Source organism: Ranitomeya imitator, chromosome 3, assembly GCF_032444005.1.
Source record: "Ranitomeya imitator isolate aRanImi1 chromosome 3, aRanImi1.pri, whole genome shotgun sequence".
Taxonomy (NCBI): Eukaryota; Metazoa; Chordata; class Amphibia; order Anura; family Dendrobatidae; genus Ranitomeya; species Ranitomeya imitator.
Window position 1 is genome coordinate 500505529 of NC_091284.1, and position 17744 is coordinate 500523272.

General features: G+C 40.4%; 1 protein-coding gene across 1 annotated transcript in view; it reads right to left on the reverse strand.

Annotated features, from left to right (window-relative positions):
- The window catches only part of DMD (dystrophin), a 4179683-nt gene that overhangs the window by 2134960 nt on the left and 2026979 nt on the right, over positions 1 to 17744 (reverse strand). The window lies entirely within an intron of this gene.

Below are 17744 nucleotides of genomic sequence, written 5' to 3' on the forward strand. Positions count from 1 at the left end.
GTAGGAAATGTTTTAAAGGAGTTTTCCATGTTAAGTGCATTCAGCTAACAAAAGATTGTGTTTAAGTTAAAGTGGACCTTTCACTAGATCAAAAATGGACTGTGGCTGCTTTTATTTTATTCCCGATGCTCACTCTAGTGTTCAGTTTTTACTGTTTTAAATCCACCATACAATTCCAGAGACATACGCAATTTTACTTGGTGATAAGGGAGTGCAGCTTACAGGATTCTCTGCGGTCATGTCTTTTGGTTGCTCTATATTACTTCTCTGTGAACAATGCTCCCTTGGCAAAAACTTTTAAAACATTAAAACTATAACTAAATAAAGAGACCCATATGTCTGGAACATCGTTGCTGATATACAAAATAAAAAAAATAATCCACTTTTAAGAAAAGAAAAGACATGGGAGGAGAGGGATTAAAATAAGAGCAACTGGCTACTTTTGATATTGTGAAACCTTCTTTATGGTTAAGTTTCCACAATGAATTTTTTTGTGAGTGCTTGATGCTGCATATTTTCAGTGAGCAAAAAAGCTATGGCTTTTTAGTTTCAGCAAAGTGGATGGGATCTAAAGAAATTTCAGTTTCTTGTGTGAATTTCATTTTCAGATTTTCCCCATAGAATTGCATAAGATGAGAAAAACCCAAAGGTTAAAAAAAACATATGCATTTTTAGTGTGTTTTTGCTGCTAAAGTTCACTAGAAACGTATGTAATCCACACATGACTTTATCAGTAAAGTTTTGTGAAAAGCCAAAAACTGGGAAGTATCAAAAAAGGAACTTTTTAAAAAAAAGACATACCAACAAGGAACAAAAACTACAGCATCGAAAATGAAAAAAAACATCATGGGAACATAGTTAAAAAGCTCAGTAATAGGCTACATAAAGGAATATTTGACTCAATTTGCGCTAAACAGATTTACTAGTGTGAAAGTACTGCATATTGAGACAGGTTTACACAACTGCATCAGTAATAAATCGCAGATTCAAATCACTTTCCAGAATGTTCCAACGATGCTGCACATTTATTAAATAAAATGAAGAAATCACCAAATATAACAGTCCAATGATTAAGGTGAAATAAATATATTTTTATTAATTAAAAAGTATATAACAGCAAGTAAGGTAAGAGTTGGAGTGGGGATACCAGAGAAAAGATGCACCACAAGGGACAAAAACAAATGTAATATGTATCAAAATATGGCGTGGGGACCCCTCTATTCTTGACTCCTGTATACACAACTGTATATGTGCGTGTGTGTAACTGACATCTATATATCTACGTATTCTGTGTGTATATAACTATTCTATCTATTCTATTCTAACTTGTCATGCTGTGATTTTACTGAACGCGGCACATGATTTGCCGAATTGCCAGCTTTTATTCTATCTTTTGCTGAATGTTACTGACTTTTTCCAATTTTAAGAAAAATGCTTGTGTTGCCAATCACAAATCTGAATGTACCATATTCATGCTGAATTTGTGTTTGGTGATAGTCTTCTGAACATATTCGCTCATCTCTAATCAACACATTCTTCCTAAACCTCACAAAACCAAGAATGACTACACAAAATATTAATTACATTTTTCAAACAATGTAGCTTTTTTTGATGGTTTTTAAACATCAAATTTGATAAATACAGAAGGTGAAATAAGTATTAAACATGTCACCAATTTTCTAAGTAAATATATTTCTAAAGGTGGTATTGAGATTACTTCCTGACTAGATGTCTGTAACAACTCATACGATAAGGTATGTGTAATAATGAGAAATGAAGCAGGCTAAAAGAAATATTGAATGAGGGATGCAAAAAGCCATGGAAAGTAATGACAACAGCTATTAGTAATTATAAATCAATCCTGTCACTTAGTTAAAAATATCAGCTGATTCAACTGTTGGCTTATAAAAAGGTCTTTCATTACCAAGGTGCCACACAAGAAATATTTAATGATAAGTAAAACCAGTGCACTGTCTCAAAACCTCTGCAACCTCATTGTTGCAAAATATACTGATGTCATTGGTTGCAGAATAATTTCTAAACTACTGAAGGTTCCAGTGAGCACTGCTGGGCCGGTAATCAGAAAGTGGAAAAAACATAATTTCACGATAAACCATCCATCACCAGATGCTTCCTGAAAGACTTCAGACAGAGGAGTGAAATGAATTATCAAAAAATTTGTTCAAAAGCCAAGGACAACCCGTGGAGAGCTACATAAATACCCAGATGCAGCTGATACAAATTTTTAAAAGAAAACTATAAGTAATGAACTCATTATTCATGGCCTGTATGCACGTTTACTACGCAAGACCCCATTGCTGAACACAAAGTATGTTCAAATGCCTTTACAGCTTGCTCAACACCATTTAGAGAAGGCTGTGAAATACTATGAGAATATAGTCTGGTCAGATGAGACCAAAATTGAACTATTTAAATGTCATAATACACATCATGTTTGGAGGCCAAATGGCACCCCAAAAACATCATACCAACAATGATGTTTGGAGATGGGAACATCATGGTGTGGGATTGTTTCTCAGCATACGGCACTGGCAAATTTCACAAAGTTGAAGCAAGGATGAATGGACAATGTACCAATAAATTTTTTTTAAAAAAACGCTGCCATCTACCAGGATGATGCAGATAAAAGGAGGATGGACATTTCAGCAAGACAAAGATCCCAAACACTCAGCTATGGAAACTCTCCATTGGTTTCTGAGAAAGAAAGCAAAGCTTTTAGAATGGCCAACCAGTCACCTGACCTAAATCCAGAAGAACATTTATGGAAGGAATAAAAGCTCAAGATTCATAGAAGAGAATTTGTGTGGAAGAATTGGCCAAAATCACACTCGAGCAGTACATGAGACTAGCTTTTCTATACAGGAGCTCTCTTGAAGCTGTCATCACTAACAAAGGCTTTTGAACAAAGTATTAATTAAAATTCAGTAAGCATGTTTAATACGTCTTCCCTGTGAAATTTCTCATTATTAACCCCTTCATGACCCCAGCTTTTTTCAGTTTTGCGTTTAATTTTTTTTGCTCCTCTCCTTCCCAGAGCCATAACTTTTTTATTTTTCCTTCAATATGGCCATGTCAGGGCTTATTTTTTATGGGGCAAGTTGTACTTTTGAACGACATCATTGGTTTTTGTATGTCATGTACTAGAAAATGGAAAAAAAATTCCAAATGCGGTGAAATTTCAAAAAAATTGCAATCCCACACTAGTTTTTTGTCTGGCTTTTTTGCTAGGTTCACTAAATGCTAAAACTGACCTGCCATTATGATTCTCCAAGTCATTATGAGTTCATAGACACCAAATATGTCTAGGTTATCTTTTATATAAGTGGTGAAAAAAATTCCAAACTTTGCTAAAAATATAAAAAAATTGTGCAATTTTCCGATACCCATAGCGTCTCCATTTTTCATAATCTGGGGTTGGGTGAGGGCTTATTTTTTGAATGCCAAGCTGATGTTTTTAATGACACCATTTTATTGTAGATATGTTCTTTTGATCGCCTGTTATTACATTTTAATGCAATGTTGGAGTGACCACAGAAATTTAATTCTAGCGTTTCAAATTTTTTTCTCTCCACGCTGTTTAGCGATCAGGTTAACCCCTTCACCCCAAAGCCTGTTTTCACCTAAGTGACAGGGCCAATTTTTACAATTCTGACCACTGTCAATTTATGAGGTCATAACTCTGAAACGCTTCAACGGATCCTGGTGATTCTGACATTGTTTTCTCGTGACATATTGTACTTCATGATAGTGGTAAAATGTCTTCGATATGACTTGCATTTATTTGTGAAAAAAACAAAAATTTGTCGGAAATTATGAAAATTTAGCAATTTTCAAATTCTTAGTTTTTATGCCCTTAAATTAGAGAGTTATATCACATAATATAGTTAATAAACAACATTTCCCACATGTCTGCTTTACATCAGCACAATTTTGGAAACATAATTATTTTTTGTTAGGACGTTATAAGGGTTAAAAGTAGACCAGCGATTTCTCATTTTTGCAACAAAATTTGCAAAACCATTTTTTTACGGACCACCTCACACTTGAAGTGACTTTGAGGGGTCTATATGACAGAAAATGCCCAAAAGTGACACCATTCTAAAAACTGCACCCCTCAAGGTACTCAAAACCACATTCAAAAAGTTTATTAACCCTTCAGGTGCTTCACAGGAATTTTTTGAATGTTTAAAAAAATTGAACATTTAACTTTTTTTTCACAAAATTTTTACTTCAGGTCCAATTTGTTTAATTTTACCAAGGGTAACAGGAGAAATTGGACCACAAAAGTCGTTGTACAATTTGTCCTGAGTACGCCGATACCCCATATGTGGGGGTAAACCACTGTTTGAGCACATGGCAGAGCTCGGAAGGGAAGGAGTGCCGTTTGACTTTTCAATGCAAGATTTGCTGGAATTGAGATCGGAGCCCATGTCATGGAGAGCCCCTGATGTGCCTAAACAGTGAAAACCCCCACAAGTGACACCATTTTGGAAAGTAGACCCCCTAAGGAACTAATCTAGATGTGTGGTGAGCACTTGAACCTCCAAGTGATTCACAGAAGTTTATAATGTAGAGCCGTAAAAAAAAATTTATATTAATTTTCACAAAAAATGATATTTTTGCCCCAAATTTTTTATTTTCCCAAGGGTAACAGGATAAATTGGACCACAAAAGTTGTTGTGCAATTTGTCCTGAGTACGCCGATACTTCATATATGGGGATAAACCACTGTTTGAGCGCATGGCAGAGCTCGGAAGGGAAGGAGTGACATTTGACTTTTCAATGCAAAATTGGCTGGAATTGAGATCGGACGCCATGTCGCATTTGGAGAGCCCCTGACGTGCCTTAACAGTGGAAACCCCCCACAAGTGACCCCATTTTGGAAAGAAGACCCCCTAAGGAACTTATCTAGATGTGTGGTGAGCACTTTTAACCCCCAATTGTTTCACTAAAGTTTAGAATGTAGCATTGTGAAAATTAAAAAATCATTTTTTCTTTCCACAAAATGATGTTTTAGCCCGCAATTTTTTTTTCCCAAGGGTAACAGGAGAAATTGGACCACAAATGTTATTGTCCAATTTGTCCTGAGTACGCTGATACCCCACATGTGGAGTGCATGGTAGAGCTCGGAAGGGAAGGAGCACCGTTTGAAATGCAGACTTAGATGGAATGGACTGCAGGTGTCATGTTGCATTTGCAGAGCCCCTGATGTACCTAAACAGTAGAAACCCACCACAAGTGACCCCATATTGGAAACTAGACCCCCCAAGGAACTTATCTAGATGTGTTGTGAGAGCTTTGAACCAACAAGTGTTTCACTACAGTTTATAACGCAGAGCCGTGAAAATGAAAAATATTTTTTTCCACGAAAATGATATTTTAGCCCCCACGTTTTTATTTTCCCAAGGGTAACAGGACAAATTAGACCCCAAAAGTTGTTGTCCAACTTGTCCTGAGAACGCTGATACCCCATATGTTGGGGGGAACCACTGTTTGGGCACACAGGAGAACTCGGAAGGGAAGGAGCACTGTTTTACTTTTTCAAAGAAGAATTGGCTGGAATTGAGATCGGACGCCATGTCGCGTTTGGAGAGCCCCTGATGTGCCTAAACAGTGGAAACCCCCAATTATAACTGAAACCCTAACCCCAACCCTAACCCTAGCCCTAGCCGTAACCCTAGCCCTAACCCTAGCCCTAACCCTAACCCTAATGGGAAAATGGAAATAAATACATTTTTTTACATTGTATTATTTTTCCCTAACTAAGGGGGTGATGAAGGGGGGTTTGATTTACTTTTATAGTGTTTTTTTGGCGGATTTTTAGGGTTGGCAGCTGTCACACACTAAAAGACACTTTTTATTGCAAAAAATAGTTTTTGCATCACCACATTTTGAGAGCTATAATTTATCCATATTTTGGCCCACAGAGTCATGTGAGATCTTGTTTTTTGCGGGACGAGTTGACATTTTTATTGGTAACATTTTCGGGCAGATGACATTTTTTGATCGCTTTTTATTCCGATTTTTGGGAGGCGGAATGAACAAAAACCATCAATTCCTGAATTTCTTTTAGGGGGGGCGTTTATACCGTTCCACGTGTGGCAAAATGGATAAAGTAGTTTTATTCTTCAGGTCAGTACGATTACAGCGATACCTCATTTATGTAATTTTTTTTATGTTTTGGCGCTTTTACACAATAAAAACTATTTTATATAAAAAAATAATTGTTTTTGCATCGCATTATTCTGCGAGCTATAACTTTTTATTTTTCTGCTGATGATGCTGTATGGCGGCTTTTTTTTTGCGAGACAAGATGACGTTTTCAGCAGTACCATGTTTATTTATATCCGTCGTTTTGATCGCGTGTTATTCCACTTTTTGTTCGCCTGTATGATAATAAAGCAATGTTTTTTGCCTTGTTTTTTATTTTTATTTTTTGCGGTGTTCAATGAAGGGGTTAACTAGTGGGATAGTTTTATAGAGCGGGTCATTACGGACGCAGCGATACCAAATATGTGTACATTTATTGTTTTTTTTAATTTACATAAATAAATGGATTTATTGGGAAATGTTTTTTTTTTTTTCATTTGGGGAAAATGTATTAGATCAGATCGTTGATCTGACACTGTGCATAGCACACTGTCAGATCAACGATCTGACAGGCAGTTTAGCTGGCTTTCCAGCGCCTGCTCTCAGCAGGCGCCGGCTAGCCAGGTCATTTCATGACCCGGAAGGAGTCCGGCGGCCATCTTGGATCCGGGGACTCCTTCCGGGTCACCGGAGCAACGCGATCTCATTGCGTTGCTCCGGTGGGAGAGCGCAGGGAGCCCCCGTCCCTGCGCGATCCCCCTCTATGCCGCTGTCACTACTGACAGCGGCATCAGAGGGGTTAAATGCCCGCGATCGGCGATAGCGCCGATCGTGGGCATTGCTGCGTGGTGTCAGCTGTCATATACAGCTGACACCCGCACCCGATCACCGCGGCGCTCAGCGCGAGACCGCGGTGATCGGTGCGCCGTACTAGTACTGCTGCTGGCACAAATGCAGTGCCGGCAGCGCAGTACTAGTACGGCGCGTGGCGCGAAGGGGTTAATCCTGTTTTTATTGATAGATCGGGCAATTCTGAATGTGGCAATACCAAATATGTGTATGTTTGATTTTTTATTATTTTATTTTGAATGGGGCGAAAGGGGGGTGATTTAAACTTTTATATTTCTTTGTTTTTTTCATACTTTTTAAAACATTATCTTTTTACATTGTCCAAGCTTCAATAGTCTCCATGGGAGGCCAGAAGGTGGCACAACTTGATCGGCTCCGCTACATAGGAGCGAAGCTCAGATTGCTTCTATGTAGCAGATTTACTGCATTGCTATGAGCGCTGACCACAGGGTGCCGCTCACAGCAATCCGGCATCAACAACCATAGAGTTCAGAAAGGGGTTAATTTATAGATATCTATGGTTTGATTTATTAGCCTGTGTGGATTGGGTGGGTTGTTATCAACATTTGGTGAGAATTTTATATTAATAGCACCTTTAGAAATATATTTATTTAGTAAATTGGTGATGTGTTCAACAATTATTTCACCCGTGTATATACTTTCTACACATGAGTTCAAAGCATCTATAATATAACGCTGGGAGCGTCACTCTGTCCGAAGCCTTTAGAGATTGCTCAAGCGCAAGCGCCGGCGCAGTCTGGACCCCACAGAGTGATGCTCCCAGGAGATCGCGGTATGCGTAAACACTGAACGCACACCGCGATCTCCACCAGAGAGGCAGGGACCGTGGACGCGCCAGGAGGGTGAGTATATTCACCTGTCCCCCGTTCCAGCTCTGTGTACAGCTCCGTCTCCAGGGTCCTCTGCTGTGAAATGGGGCCAGGTGAATATAGCAAGTGCTGGGGGGCCTGAGCTAGTGGCAATACCGGCAACTGACCCCCACAGCGCGCCGGTGTCCCCGCCTGCTCAGGCCCCCCCAGCACTCGGTGCCCAGCGACGATAGGTGAGTATGGTATTTTTTTTATATATATCGCAGCAACATACGGGCCATATACAATGGAGCATCTTATGGGGGCCATCAACCATAATGGAGCAGTGTACGGGGGCATATATTATGGAGCATCTTATGGGGGCCATAAAACTTTATGGAGCAGTGTACGGGGGGCATACACACTGAAGCATCTTATGGGGGCCATAAACCTTTATGGAGCAGTGTACGGGGGCATACACACTGGAGCATCTTATGGGGACCATAAACCTTTATGGAGCAGTGTACAGGGGCATACACACTGGAGCGTCTTATGGGGGCCATAAACCTTTATGGAGCAGTGCATGGGGGCATACACACTGGAGCGTCTTATGGGGGCCATAAACCTTTATGGAGCAGTGTACGGGGCATACACACTGGAGCGTCTTATGGGGGCCATAAACCTTTATGGAGCAGTGTACGGGGGCATACACACTGGAGCATCTTATGGGGGCCATAAACCTTTATGGAGCAGTGTACGGGGGCATACACTATGGAGCATCTTATGGGGGCCATAAACCTTTATGGAGCAGTGTACGAGGGCATATACTATGGAACATCTTATGGGGGCCATCAACCATAATGGAGCAGCGTATGGGGCATATGGATGGGAGAAGCAAATTAAAGAATGGTGGCGCAGGATGGGAGCAGCACATGACAGAACGGGGGCGCAGGATGGGAGCAGCACATGACAATAGGGCAGCAAATGACAGAACGGGGGTGCAGGATGGAAGCAGCACATGACAGAATGGGCGCAGGATGGGAGCAGCACATGACAGAACAGGGGCACAGGATGGGAGCAGCACATGACAGAACAGGGGCACAGGATGGGAGCAGCACATGAAAGAACGGGGGCACAGGATGGGAGCAGCACATGACAGGATGGGGGCGCAGTATGGGAGCAGCACATGACAGGATGGGGCGCAGGATGGGAGCAGCAAATGACAGAATGGAGGTTCAGGATGGGTGCAGAACATGTCAGAATGGAGGCGCAGGATGGGTGCAGCACATGTCAGAATGGGGGCGCAGGATGGGTGCAGCACATGTCAGAATGGGGGCGCAGGATGGGAGCAGCACATGTCACAATGGGAGCGCAGGATGGGAGCAGCACATGACAGAATGGGGGCGCAGGATGGGTGCAACACATGACAGAATGGGGGCGCAAGATGGGTGCAACACATGGCAGGATGGGGGCGCAGGATGGGTGCAGCACATGACAGGATGGGGATGCAGGATGGAGCAGCACATGTCAGAATGGGGATGCAGGATGGGAGCAGCACATGTCAGAATGGGGGTGCAGGATGGGTGCAGCACATGACAGGATGGGGACGCAGGATGGAGCAGCTCGTGACAGGATGGGGACACAGGATGGAGCAGCACATACCAGGATGGAGACCATATACCAATATAATGGCTCGCCACCCGGGTGTAGAACGGGTTCAATAGCTAGTACCATATAATCATAAGAAGCAAAAAAAACTATATAAAAGATAGCATAAATGTCGCAGCCAGTAGATGTAAATGCTGAATATGATTCATACTGATTTTCATTATTTTTTTAAGGGTTATCTCATACTTTTCAATTATGCAACATATGATTTCTCATGATAAAGATAATACACTAATAAAATAAAATGTACGAGTGATAATTGTGCATGGAAGAAATACATTACTTCATTAAAATTGTTCCCTTTGTTGTTAATTTTGTCTTCCATGTTTATAATACAGAGACTGTAACAGAAGCATTGTGATTATTTACTCTGACACATTTTTCTGCCCTTCAGGCCAATAAAACTGTTAGGATAACAATTTTGTTAGTTGCTGTTGCCAGTGACCATGAGGATGGCACAATATACTAACACACACAGATTGTACTGTAAGCTTGCAGCATGGAAGACAGTTGGCTCCATGCATTTTCCTATGCACCAATGCCCTGGGGCACTCACTTAATGCTATTTACTTTTATGCCTCAGAGAATGAACAATAGAGATGAAAATATTTATTATGGGATCTGAGCAGCTGACAATGGGAATTAATGAATAGATCTTAAAAGCTATAAATCAAAACATGTCACTTGTTTCCTTGGAATTGCTTGAAAGCAAAGGTTATTCCGTGCACTAAATAATATAATGGCTACAATAGACATGAAATTAGGACAAATCACATCCTCATTTTAAATAGATGAAGCTTAGGGAGTTTTAATTTGTGGACAATGCTCTTTAAAAAAAATCATACTATGATAATGAAATTTAATAATGCATTTCAGGGAGTAATAAAAGCATTGCACACTACTCAGGCAACCCACTCTTAAATACTATAATCCCCAGCTATGTTGGTGTTGGGTCTCCAGGGACTTCCATAACATTGCTATACCATGTGAACATTACAGCTAATCAGTGACTGATGTGCTGCAGTTCTCACAATTTCCTCAGTCATCCAAGGTTCATCAGTAGGAAGTGTGAGTGAAGCAGCCCATCAGCATTGGATGATTGACCATAGTACTCATATGCAGAGGCGTAGCTAAGGGTTCAGCTCAGGGGGGAAGCGAAAAATTTGAGTAGGCCCCTAACCGGTAACCCTGATTAAAACTCAGGCGTCATACTCTAGTCATGGGTATTGGGGAATATCAGCAGATGACAGCGCTGTACCTGAAAAAATCTCTATACAATGGCCAAGACTGAAATTACCACCATATGGTGACCATATACTGGTAGATATCAGTGCTGCAGAATATACAAGAGTTTACAATATAGTTACAGATATTAACTTACAGGTGACGTTCTTTCTGATAGTCGTTCTTTTTGACACCTTACTCAGACCGACATTACAAATTCTCTAGCCAGTACTTGTATGCACAGATTACAACAAAGACTTCTCAACAAACTGACTTCTCACATTTCCAGCACCGTGCATATCTATGTCCAACCTGTACAAATGCCTCAACGTGCTGTCACCCCAATACTGAGCCGCTGGTGTATGTGTCCCTATTATTGCACCTGCTGTGTGGTACAAGCGCTAGGATCCTCTTTCTGCCTCACATACTAATGCCATCACTGTGCCATATACATAGTAGAATGTCTTTTGTGCCCTCACAGTAGCTCCCACACTGTATATAGACCCCAGTTTATGATAGCCCCCACAGTAACTCCCTCACTGTGTATAGGCTCCCATACTGTATGATGACACCCACAGTAGCCTTTAAACTGTACTGTATAATGGCCCTCGCATTAGCTCCAATACTGTATAATGGCCCCCGCCATAGCTATCATTCAGTATAATGGCCCCCGCATTAGCCCCCATACTGTATAATGGCCCCCAATTTGCTCTCATGCTGTATAATGACCCCGGCATTATCTTCCATGCTGTATAATAACCCCCACATTTGCTCATCCGCTGTATAATGGTCCCTGAATTAGTTCTAACACTGTATAATTGCCCCTGCAATAGCTCCCACACTGTGTACTGGACCCGCAGTAGCTCCCACATCTTTGATTCTGGTCTGTCTGTGTGCTACAACTTGCACAGGACTGATATATATGTATATATATATATATATATATATATATATATATATATATATGACAAAGAGCTAAATAGAAGAAAATAGAAACAGCCAGTAGGTGCATATAGAGCCCAGGATATGGGTATAGCTCTCTGAATGTATCCAGGTAACCCTAAAAGTACTCTTGTCTGGACAAGACCCCAAAGAGCAAACAGAAATGAGGGAATTCGAAGAGAGGGAGGTAGAATGCTACTCATGTGAAGAAGAAAGTGCACCCCTGGTACATTTGATGTTTTCCTTTTTCTGCCTTTGGGTGTCTTGTTGTCCAGACTGCATATGAGTTCAGGGGTCTACACCTATATGTGAATATTTATACACACCTACTGGTAGATTGTATTTTCTTCTATTTGGCTCTTTATCATATATATTCACCTTCAACTTTATTTGATTTATTTGAATAAAAATAATTGGGTTTTCATGATTGCCATGCTACATTTACAATATGAGATGACAGGACCCTGACCCCAACTACAGGACTACGTCACGTGGTGTGTATATATTGTACATGTACATATACGGTATATATACAAATACATACCTCAAAAAGATGTGAAAGCAGCACTAGCAAACTGTGTATTATATGGCTGCCAAACCTTCCAGGCTTTTACTGATTCTCAATATAGTTGCAAAAAAATTAAGGCAGCACACAATTTAGACTAAATGAAAAAAATAGTGTTTTGGTTCTCCTGGAAAAAGGTTCTCAGTAGAACCGGAATGTCGCTGAGCCCCAATGGACTTTTAAAACACTTTTTTTACTTTGTCAATGGTGTTCTGTTTTCAGTTTTTTGCAACTATATATTTTTACATTTATCTATATACAGTATATATATGAAGAGGGAAAGAGACATATTGTAATCTGTGCTGTCCTGAAGCCGGGGTCTTGTCTGTCAGTGCAGTGCATGATATTGACTACTTATGTCAGTCCCTCTTTCTGGGGCACAATGAGATTTATGGCGGCTGCATTGAAGTCTTTTACAGATACTGTATGGTGATGCTCGGGCGATTTTAATTGACAGACACCTCTCTATTTAAAAGTTCAACCAGCCGCTATAAATCCATGTGCTTCAGATAGCAAGACCGCAAACACAAGATAAAAAATCATCTAGGGCTTGTCAGAAGGTGATCAGCTTCCTGCCCCCTCCTCACTGCACAGACACCTCTGGCCCTAGGTGCAGGCAGCAGCCTGAGCTCCTACTTACAGCACCACAGTCTGTTGTTTTTCCTGCTTCTCTGTGCAGGAAGAAGCCGGTGACCTGCGCTGTGAGGTCTCTCCTGGAGACACAGCGTGCAATGTGGGTGTGTCTGCAGTTTGACCCCTGCAGCTTAGAGGTACAGTTCCAGCATTCAGCATCCTTGGTCTATAGAACAGACAGCTTTAGTTCAGGTAGATCATGTCTCCTTGCACTACAGTGGATCTTAACTATATCGGTGTTCTGTGCACACCGATATAGTTAGCATTAGCAGCAGCTCCAGGTGGGCCCCTCGGAGCAGGGGGCCCGGGCGACCGCACCCTATGCCCCCCCAGGTAGCTATGCTACTGCTCATATGGTACAAAAATGTCATGTGAGTCGTGGGAACTCCAACACCGACATTGTTGGAAAAATTTATCAAGGAATATGGCCCTCAAAATAAAAATGATGCCATTTGTTCATATCAGTGAACTGAGTACAGATGACTTTTGATATTTTGGTCTCACCAAAAAATTTGCAAAGCCACAGAAAGAGGGAATAAAATTCCCCAAATATTCAAGAATTAACAGCAAAAAAAGCATCAGTATTTATCTGTTCAGGTCTCAGAAACTAATGCAAGATGCAGCAAACCCATTTAATAAAGAAAGAGGCAACACGGATGTCAACTACTGATAAGACCACCACAGACAACCTATCAATTCATGCAGGGGGTGATTGCTTAATATTAAAATTGCACACAGATAAGCCATGTATAAGGCACTGCTCACACACAGGTTGTGATCAGTGACTGGCTTACAGTTTATTAGTGAAGCCCATACTATCAGATTAGGTGGGCTGCCCAGCACTACATAAGTGCATCTCGTGCGGTCAGACACCCTAGTTCACAAAGCTAAAATTGATGAGTTTGACTGCTCCCAAATAAAAATATAAAGTGCAAACAATATACTGTATATAATAAATATGAGGTATTCGTTGCCATTTCGGTCAAAATACTCAAGCTCACAACCTTTGTCAAGGGTCCTCATACTTTGGGGGGATTTTAATTCATCTTTCTGTGGATTTGTTTTTTAGTGTAGGGACTCGCAAGAATGAGGACATACTATATAGAGTTTCTGTATATAGATTTTCTATTTCGACTCTCTACATTCAAGTAAAACCTGAACTTTTCTGTCCTTTCATTTTAGCAATGTTTGGGGGGTTTCGGTACCCAGACTCCCACTCATCAAATTTTCTGACGTGTCTCTGTTACATGTCAAAATGTTTGCAATAATGCATTAGATTTAAGTAAATGCCTATAAAATAGTTCTCTGTACTAATACAACTTTGATTTCTATAGTGAAATGTCAGGTAATTGAACAGCACATAATTTTAGGCCTGAAAACAACATTATCTACACACGTGGTCAAAATTGTTGGCACCCTTCGTTCAATGACAGATAAACCCAGAATGGTCACAGAAATAACTTGAATCTGACAAAAGTGATAATTAATAAATGATCTATGAAAATGAACAAATGAAAGTCAAACAATGTTTTTCAACCATGCTTCAACAGAATTTAAAAAAAACGTAAAACTCATGAAATAGGCCTGGACAGAAATGATGGTACCTTTAACTTAATATTTTGTTGCACAACCTTTTGAGGCTATCACTGCAATCAATCAATTCCTGTAACTGTCATTGAGACTCCTGCACCTCTCTACAGGTATTTTGACACACTCTTCAAGTGCAAACTGCTCCAGTTGTCTCGTGTTTGAAGCTTGCCTTTTCCAGACGGCATGTTTCAGCTCTTTCCAAAGATGCCCAATAGGATTTAGGTCAGGGCTCATAGTAGGCCACTTCAGAATAGTCCAATGTTTTCCTCTAAGCCATTCTTGGGTGTTTTTAGCTGTGTGTTTTGGGTAGTTATACTGTTGCAAGACCCATGACCTGCGACTGAGACCAAGCTTTCTGACACTGGACAGCACATTTCTTTCTAGTATCCATTGATAGTCTTGAGATTTCATTGCACCCTGCACAGATTCTAGACACCCTGTGCCAGATGCAGCAAAGCAGCCCCAGAGCATAACAGAGCCTTCTCCTTGATTAACAGTATGGACAGTGTTGTTTTCTTGATATGCTCCATTTTTCCGTTGCCAGGTAAGTAATTAAAAGTATAAGCTCACTATTAGAAGCCATATCAAAATATTGCAGTAGTATAACAATTAGTCAATTTACAAATAGTCTAAAGCATATTAAGACTTATTGCATGATAAATACTATATAAATATTTAAAGTGTGTCTGCATGCAGATAATATACAGCACAGCTGTTAGCAGCCAACAGGTAACCTCATATAGCCAATATAAAAAAGTTACTGCACAAAATGTCCACAAAATCAAGAGCAAAGTACAAAAAGAGTACTGGACAGAAGAAAATTGAGGGTGCAAAGCTGCATTGTTTAACTAAAGTGAATATATGGTGCAGAGTAATTTGATCAAAGTAGATTGTATATATAGATATTCACCTACATGTGGTAAGACACCTGGACCCCAGCCTGCCGCCTACACGCTTTTCACCGCTCTTCGTCACAAAGTTTTATTTTTTTTTTTAATTCTGGGGGAGCATGGTTTGAAAGCAATGTCTGACTTTTGTTTGTTAATTTTCATAGATCTTTTATTTATTATTACTTTTGTTAGATTCAAGTTATTTCTGTGATCATTGTGGGTTTTTCTGTCATTAAACGAGGGGTACCAACAATTTAGACCACGTGTCTATCTATCTATCTATCTATCTATCTATCTATCTATCTATCTATCTATCTATCTATCTATCTATCTATCATCCATCTATAAATATAAATAAATGTATCTATCTATCAATATTTGGATTTATTTTCTTTAGATTCTCTATTATTGTGAACAGCACTAAAAAATAATAGTAAATTATTCGACATGGACAAGTGAAAAATAGCTTAAAGTTATTTTAAGTATGGTAGTGCCAAGGGAAACTGTGTAACCTGGTTAAGAAAAGAGCATACGGTTTTCATTTCAAAGAAAAAAGGATTACAGAAACCCATTAGCAACTGGAGTAACACAAACCTTTAGGGAGAGGATCCATCTCCATGCGCTTGAAGAAGAAAAATCGCAGCAATACAGACTTACAGTCCAGTTAATTCTTACTTTCCTAAATTTGCCTTTTTCTGACAACCAAAGTACAGCACCCTATATAAAAAACATTCAAAGGTGCTCCCTGCATGACTGTCATCCAAAAAGTGCAGTCTGACAGATTATAGAAAGTACTCAGTTACCGAAAGGCCTGAATGGCTGAACACATGAATTGAAAATGCAGGGAATGCTAAAAGAAACATTGCTTTGTCTATATAACTGAAGTCAAGCATTGAGTTAAGTGGTTTCCTGGATGTTAGAAAAAAACTGACAAAATTAGGGAATAATCTAAAATAAACAACAATTATAGATAAAAACTTCCCCACTTTGGCCTCTGCAGTTTGCCGCAAACACATGCGATACTTTATTCACATGAATAATATATGGCATTAGAGATGAACAAATCATTTGGAGAAAATTCAGATTTTTTTTCAATTTTACAAAATATTTGGAATTTTCAGAATCCAAACTTCTTGAAATCCGCTTTGCACAAATCCAGAAAAATAGCAGCCTGCTAGCTGCCATTTTGCTGGATTTTAAAGGGCCAGGAAGAGCTTAAAATAATTAATAAAATATATTCCTCACTCTTACATCTAAAGCTCTTGTCCAGTATTAATTTTGACTCCATCTACCGGTTTCTTACATTTTTTATCTGCTTATCTACTGAATAAGACTCATGACTACAGGACGTCACCGGGTCATGACGTCTTGGGAACCGTAGCCATTGACTAGGACTCACATTATTTCATATACATGCCACTTAATTAGCTTCAGACAACATCATAACTGTTATTCTGCATGTTGTTGTGAGGCCTAGTCAGTGTCAGAGGTGTCATAGATGCCAGAAAATAGAGTCAGACTGAAGACAGGACTTGACTGCAGATCATCTAGCCAGCTTCACAACAATAGACTAAGAAAGTTGTAATATCTAGAGATATACCGTATTTTCTGGTGTATAAGACGACTGGGCGTATAAGACGACCCCCAATTTTTCCATATAAAATATGGAATTTGGGATATGCCCGCCGTATAAGATGGGGGTCATCTTATACGCCCAGTCATCTTATATGGTGTGTGGTTCCCAGGGTCTGGAGGAGAGGAAACTCTCCTTCAGGCCCTGGGATCCATATTCATGTAAAAAATAAAGAATAAAAATAAAAAATATGGATATACTCACCCTCGGACGGGCCCTGGCTGTCACCGCTGCTAGCGTCTGCCTCTGTTCCTTAGAATGCGGCGAGTGAAGGACCTTCGATGACGTCGTGGTCACATGAGCGGTCAGGTGACTGGTCACTGGTGACTGGTCACCTGACCGCTCATGTGACCGCGACATCATTGAAGGTTTTTCACTCACCGCATTCTAAGGAACGGAGGCAGACGCTCGCAGCGGTGACAGCCAGGGCCCCTCCGATGGTGAGTATATCCATGTTTTTTATTTTTATTCTTTATATTTTACATGAATATGGATCCCAGGGCCTGAAGGAGAGTCTCCTCTCCTTCAGACCCTGGGAACCACATGCCGAAATGCAGGATCGCTCCCTGCACATGCCGTACCCGGCGTATAAGACGACCCCCGACTTTTGGGACAATTTTTTGGGGTTAAAAAGTCATCTTATACACCGGAAAATACGGTATGTTGTCTTTTATAGGAGACAGTGCCAGGCATACTCTGTCATGTTTCCAATGGCAGGGAATCACAAAAGGACAAGCACCAACGAGCTCTAGGGTGATGGAACCTGAGCTGACCGCGACCCTAAACCTGAACACACAAATAACAATAGCCGGGGAACGTGCCTACGTTGA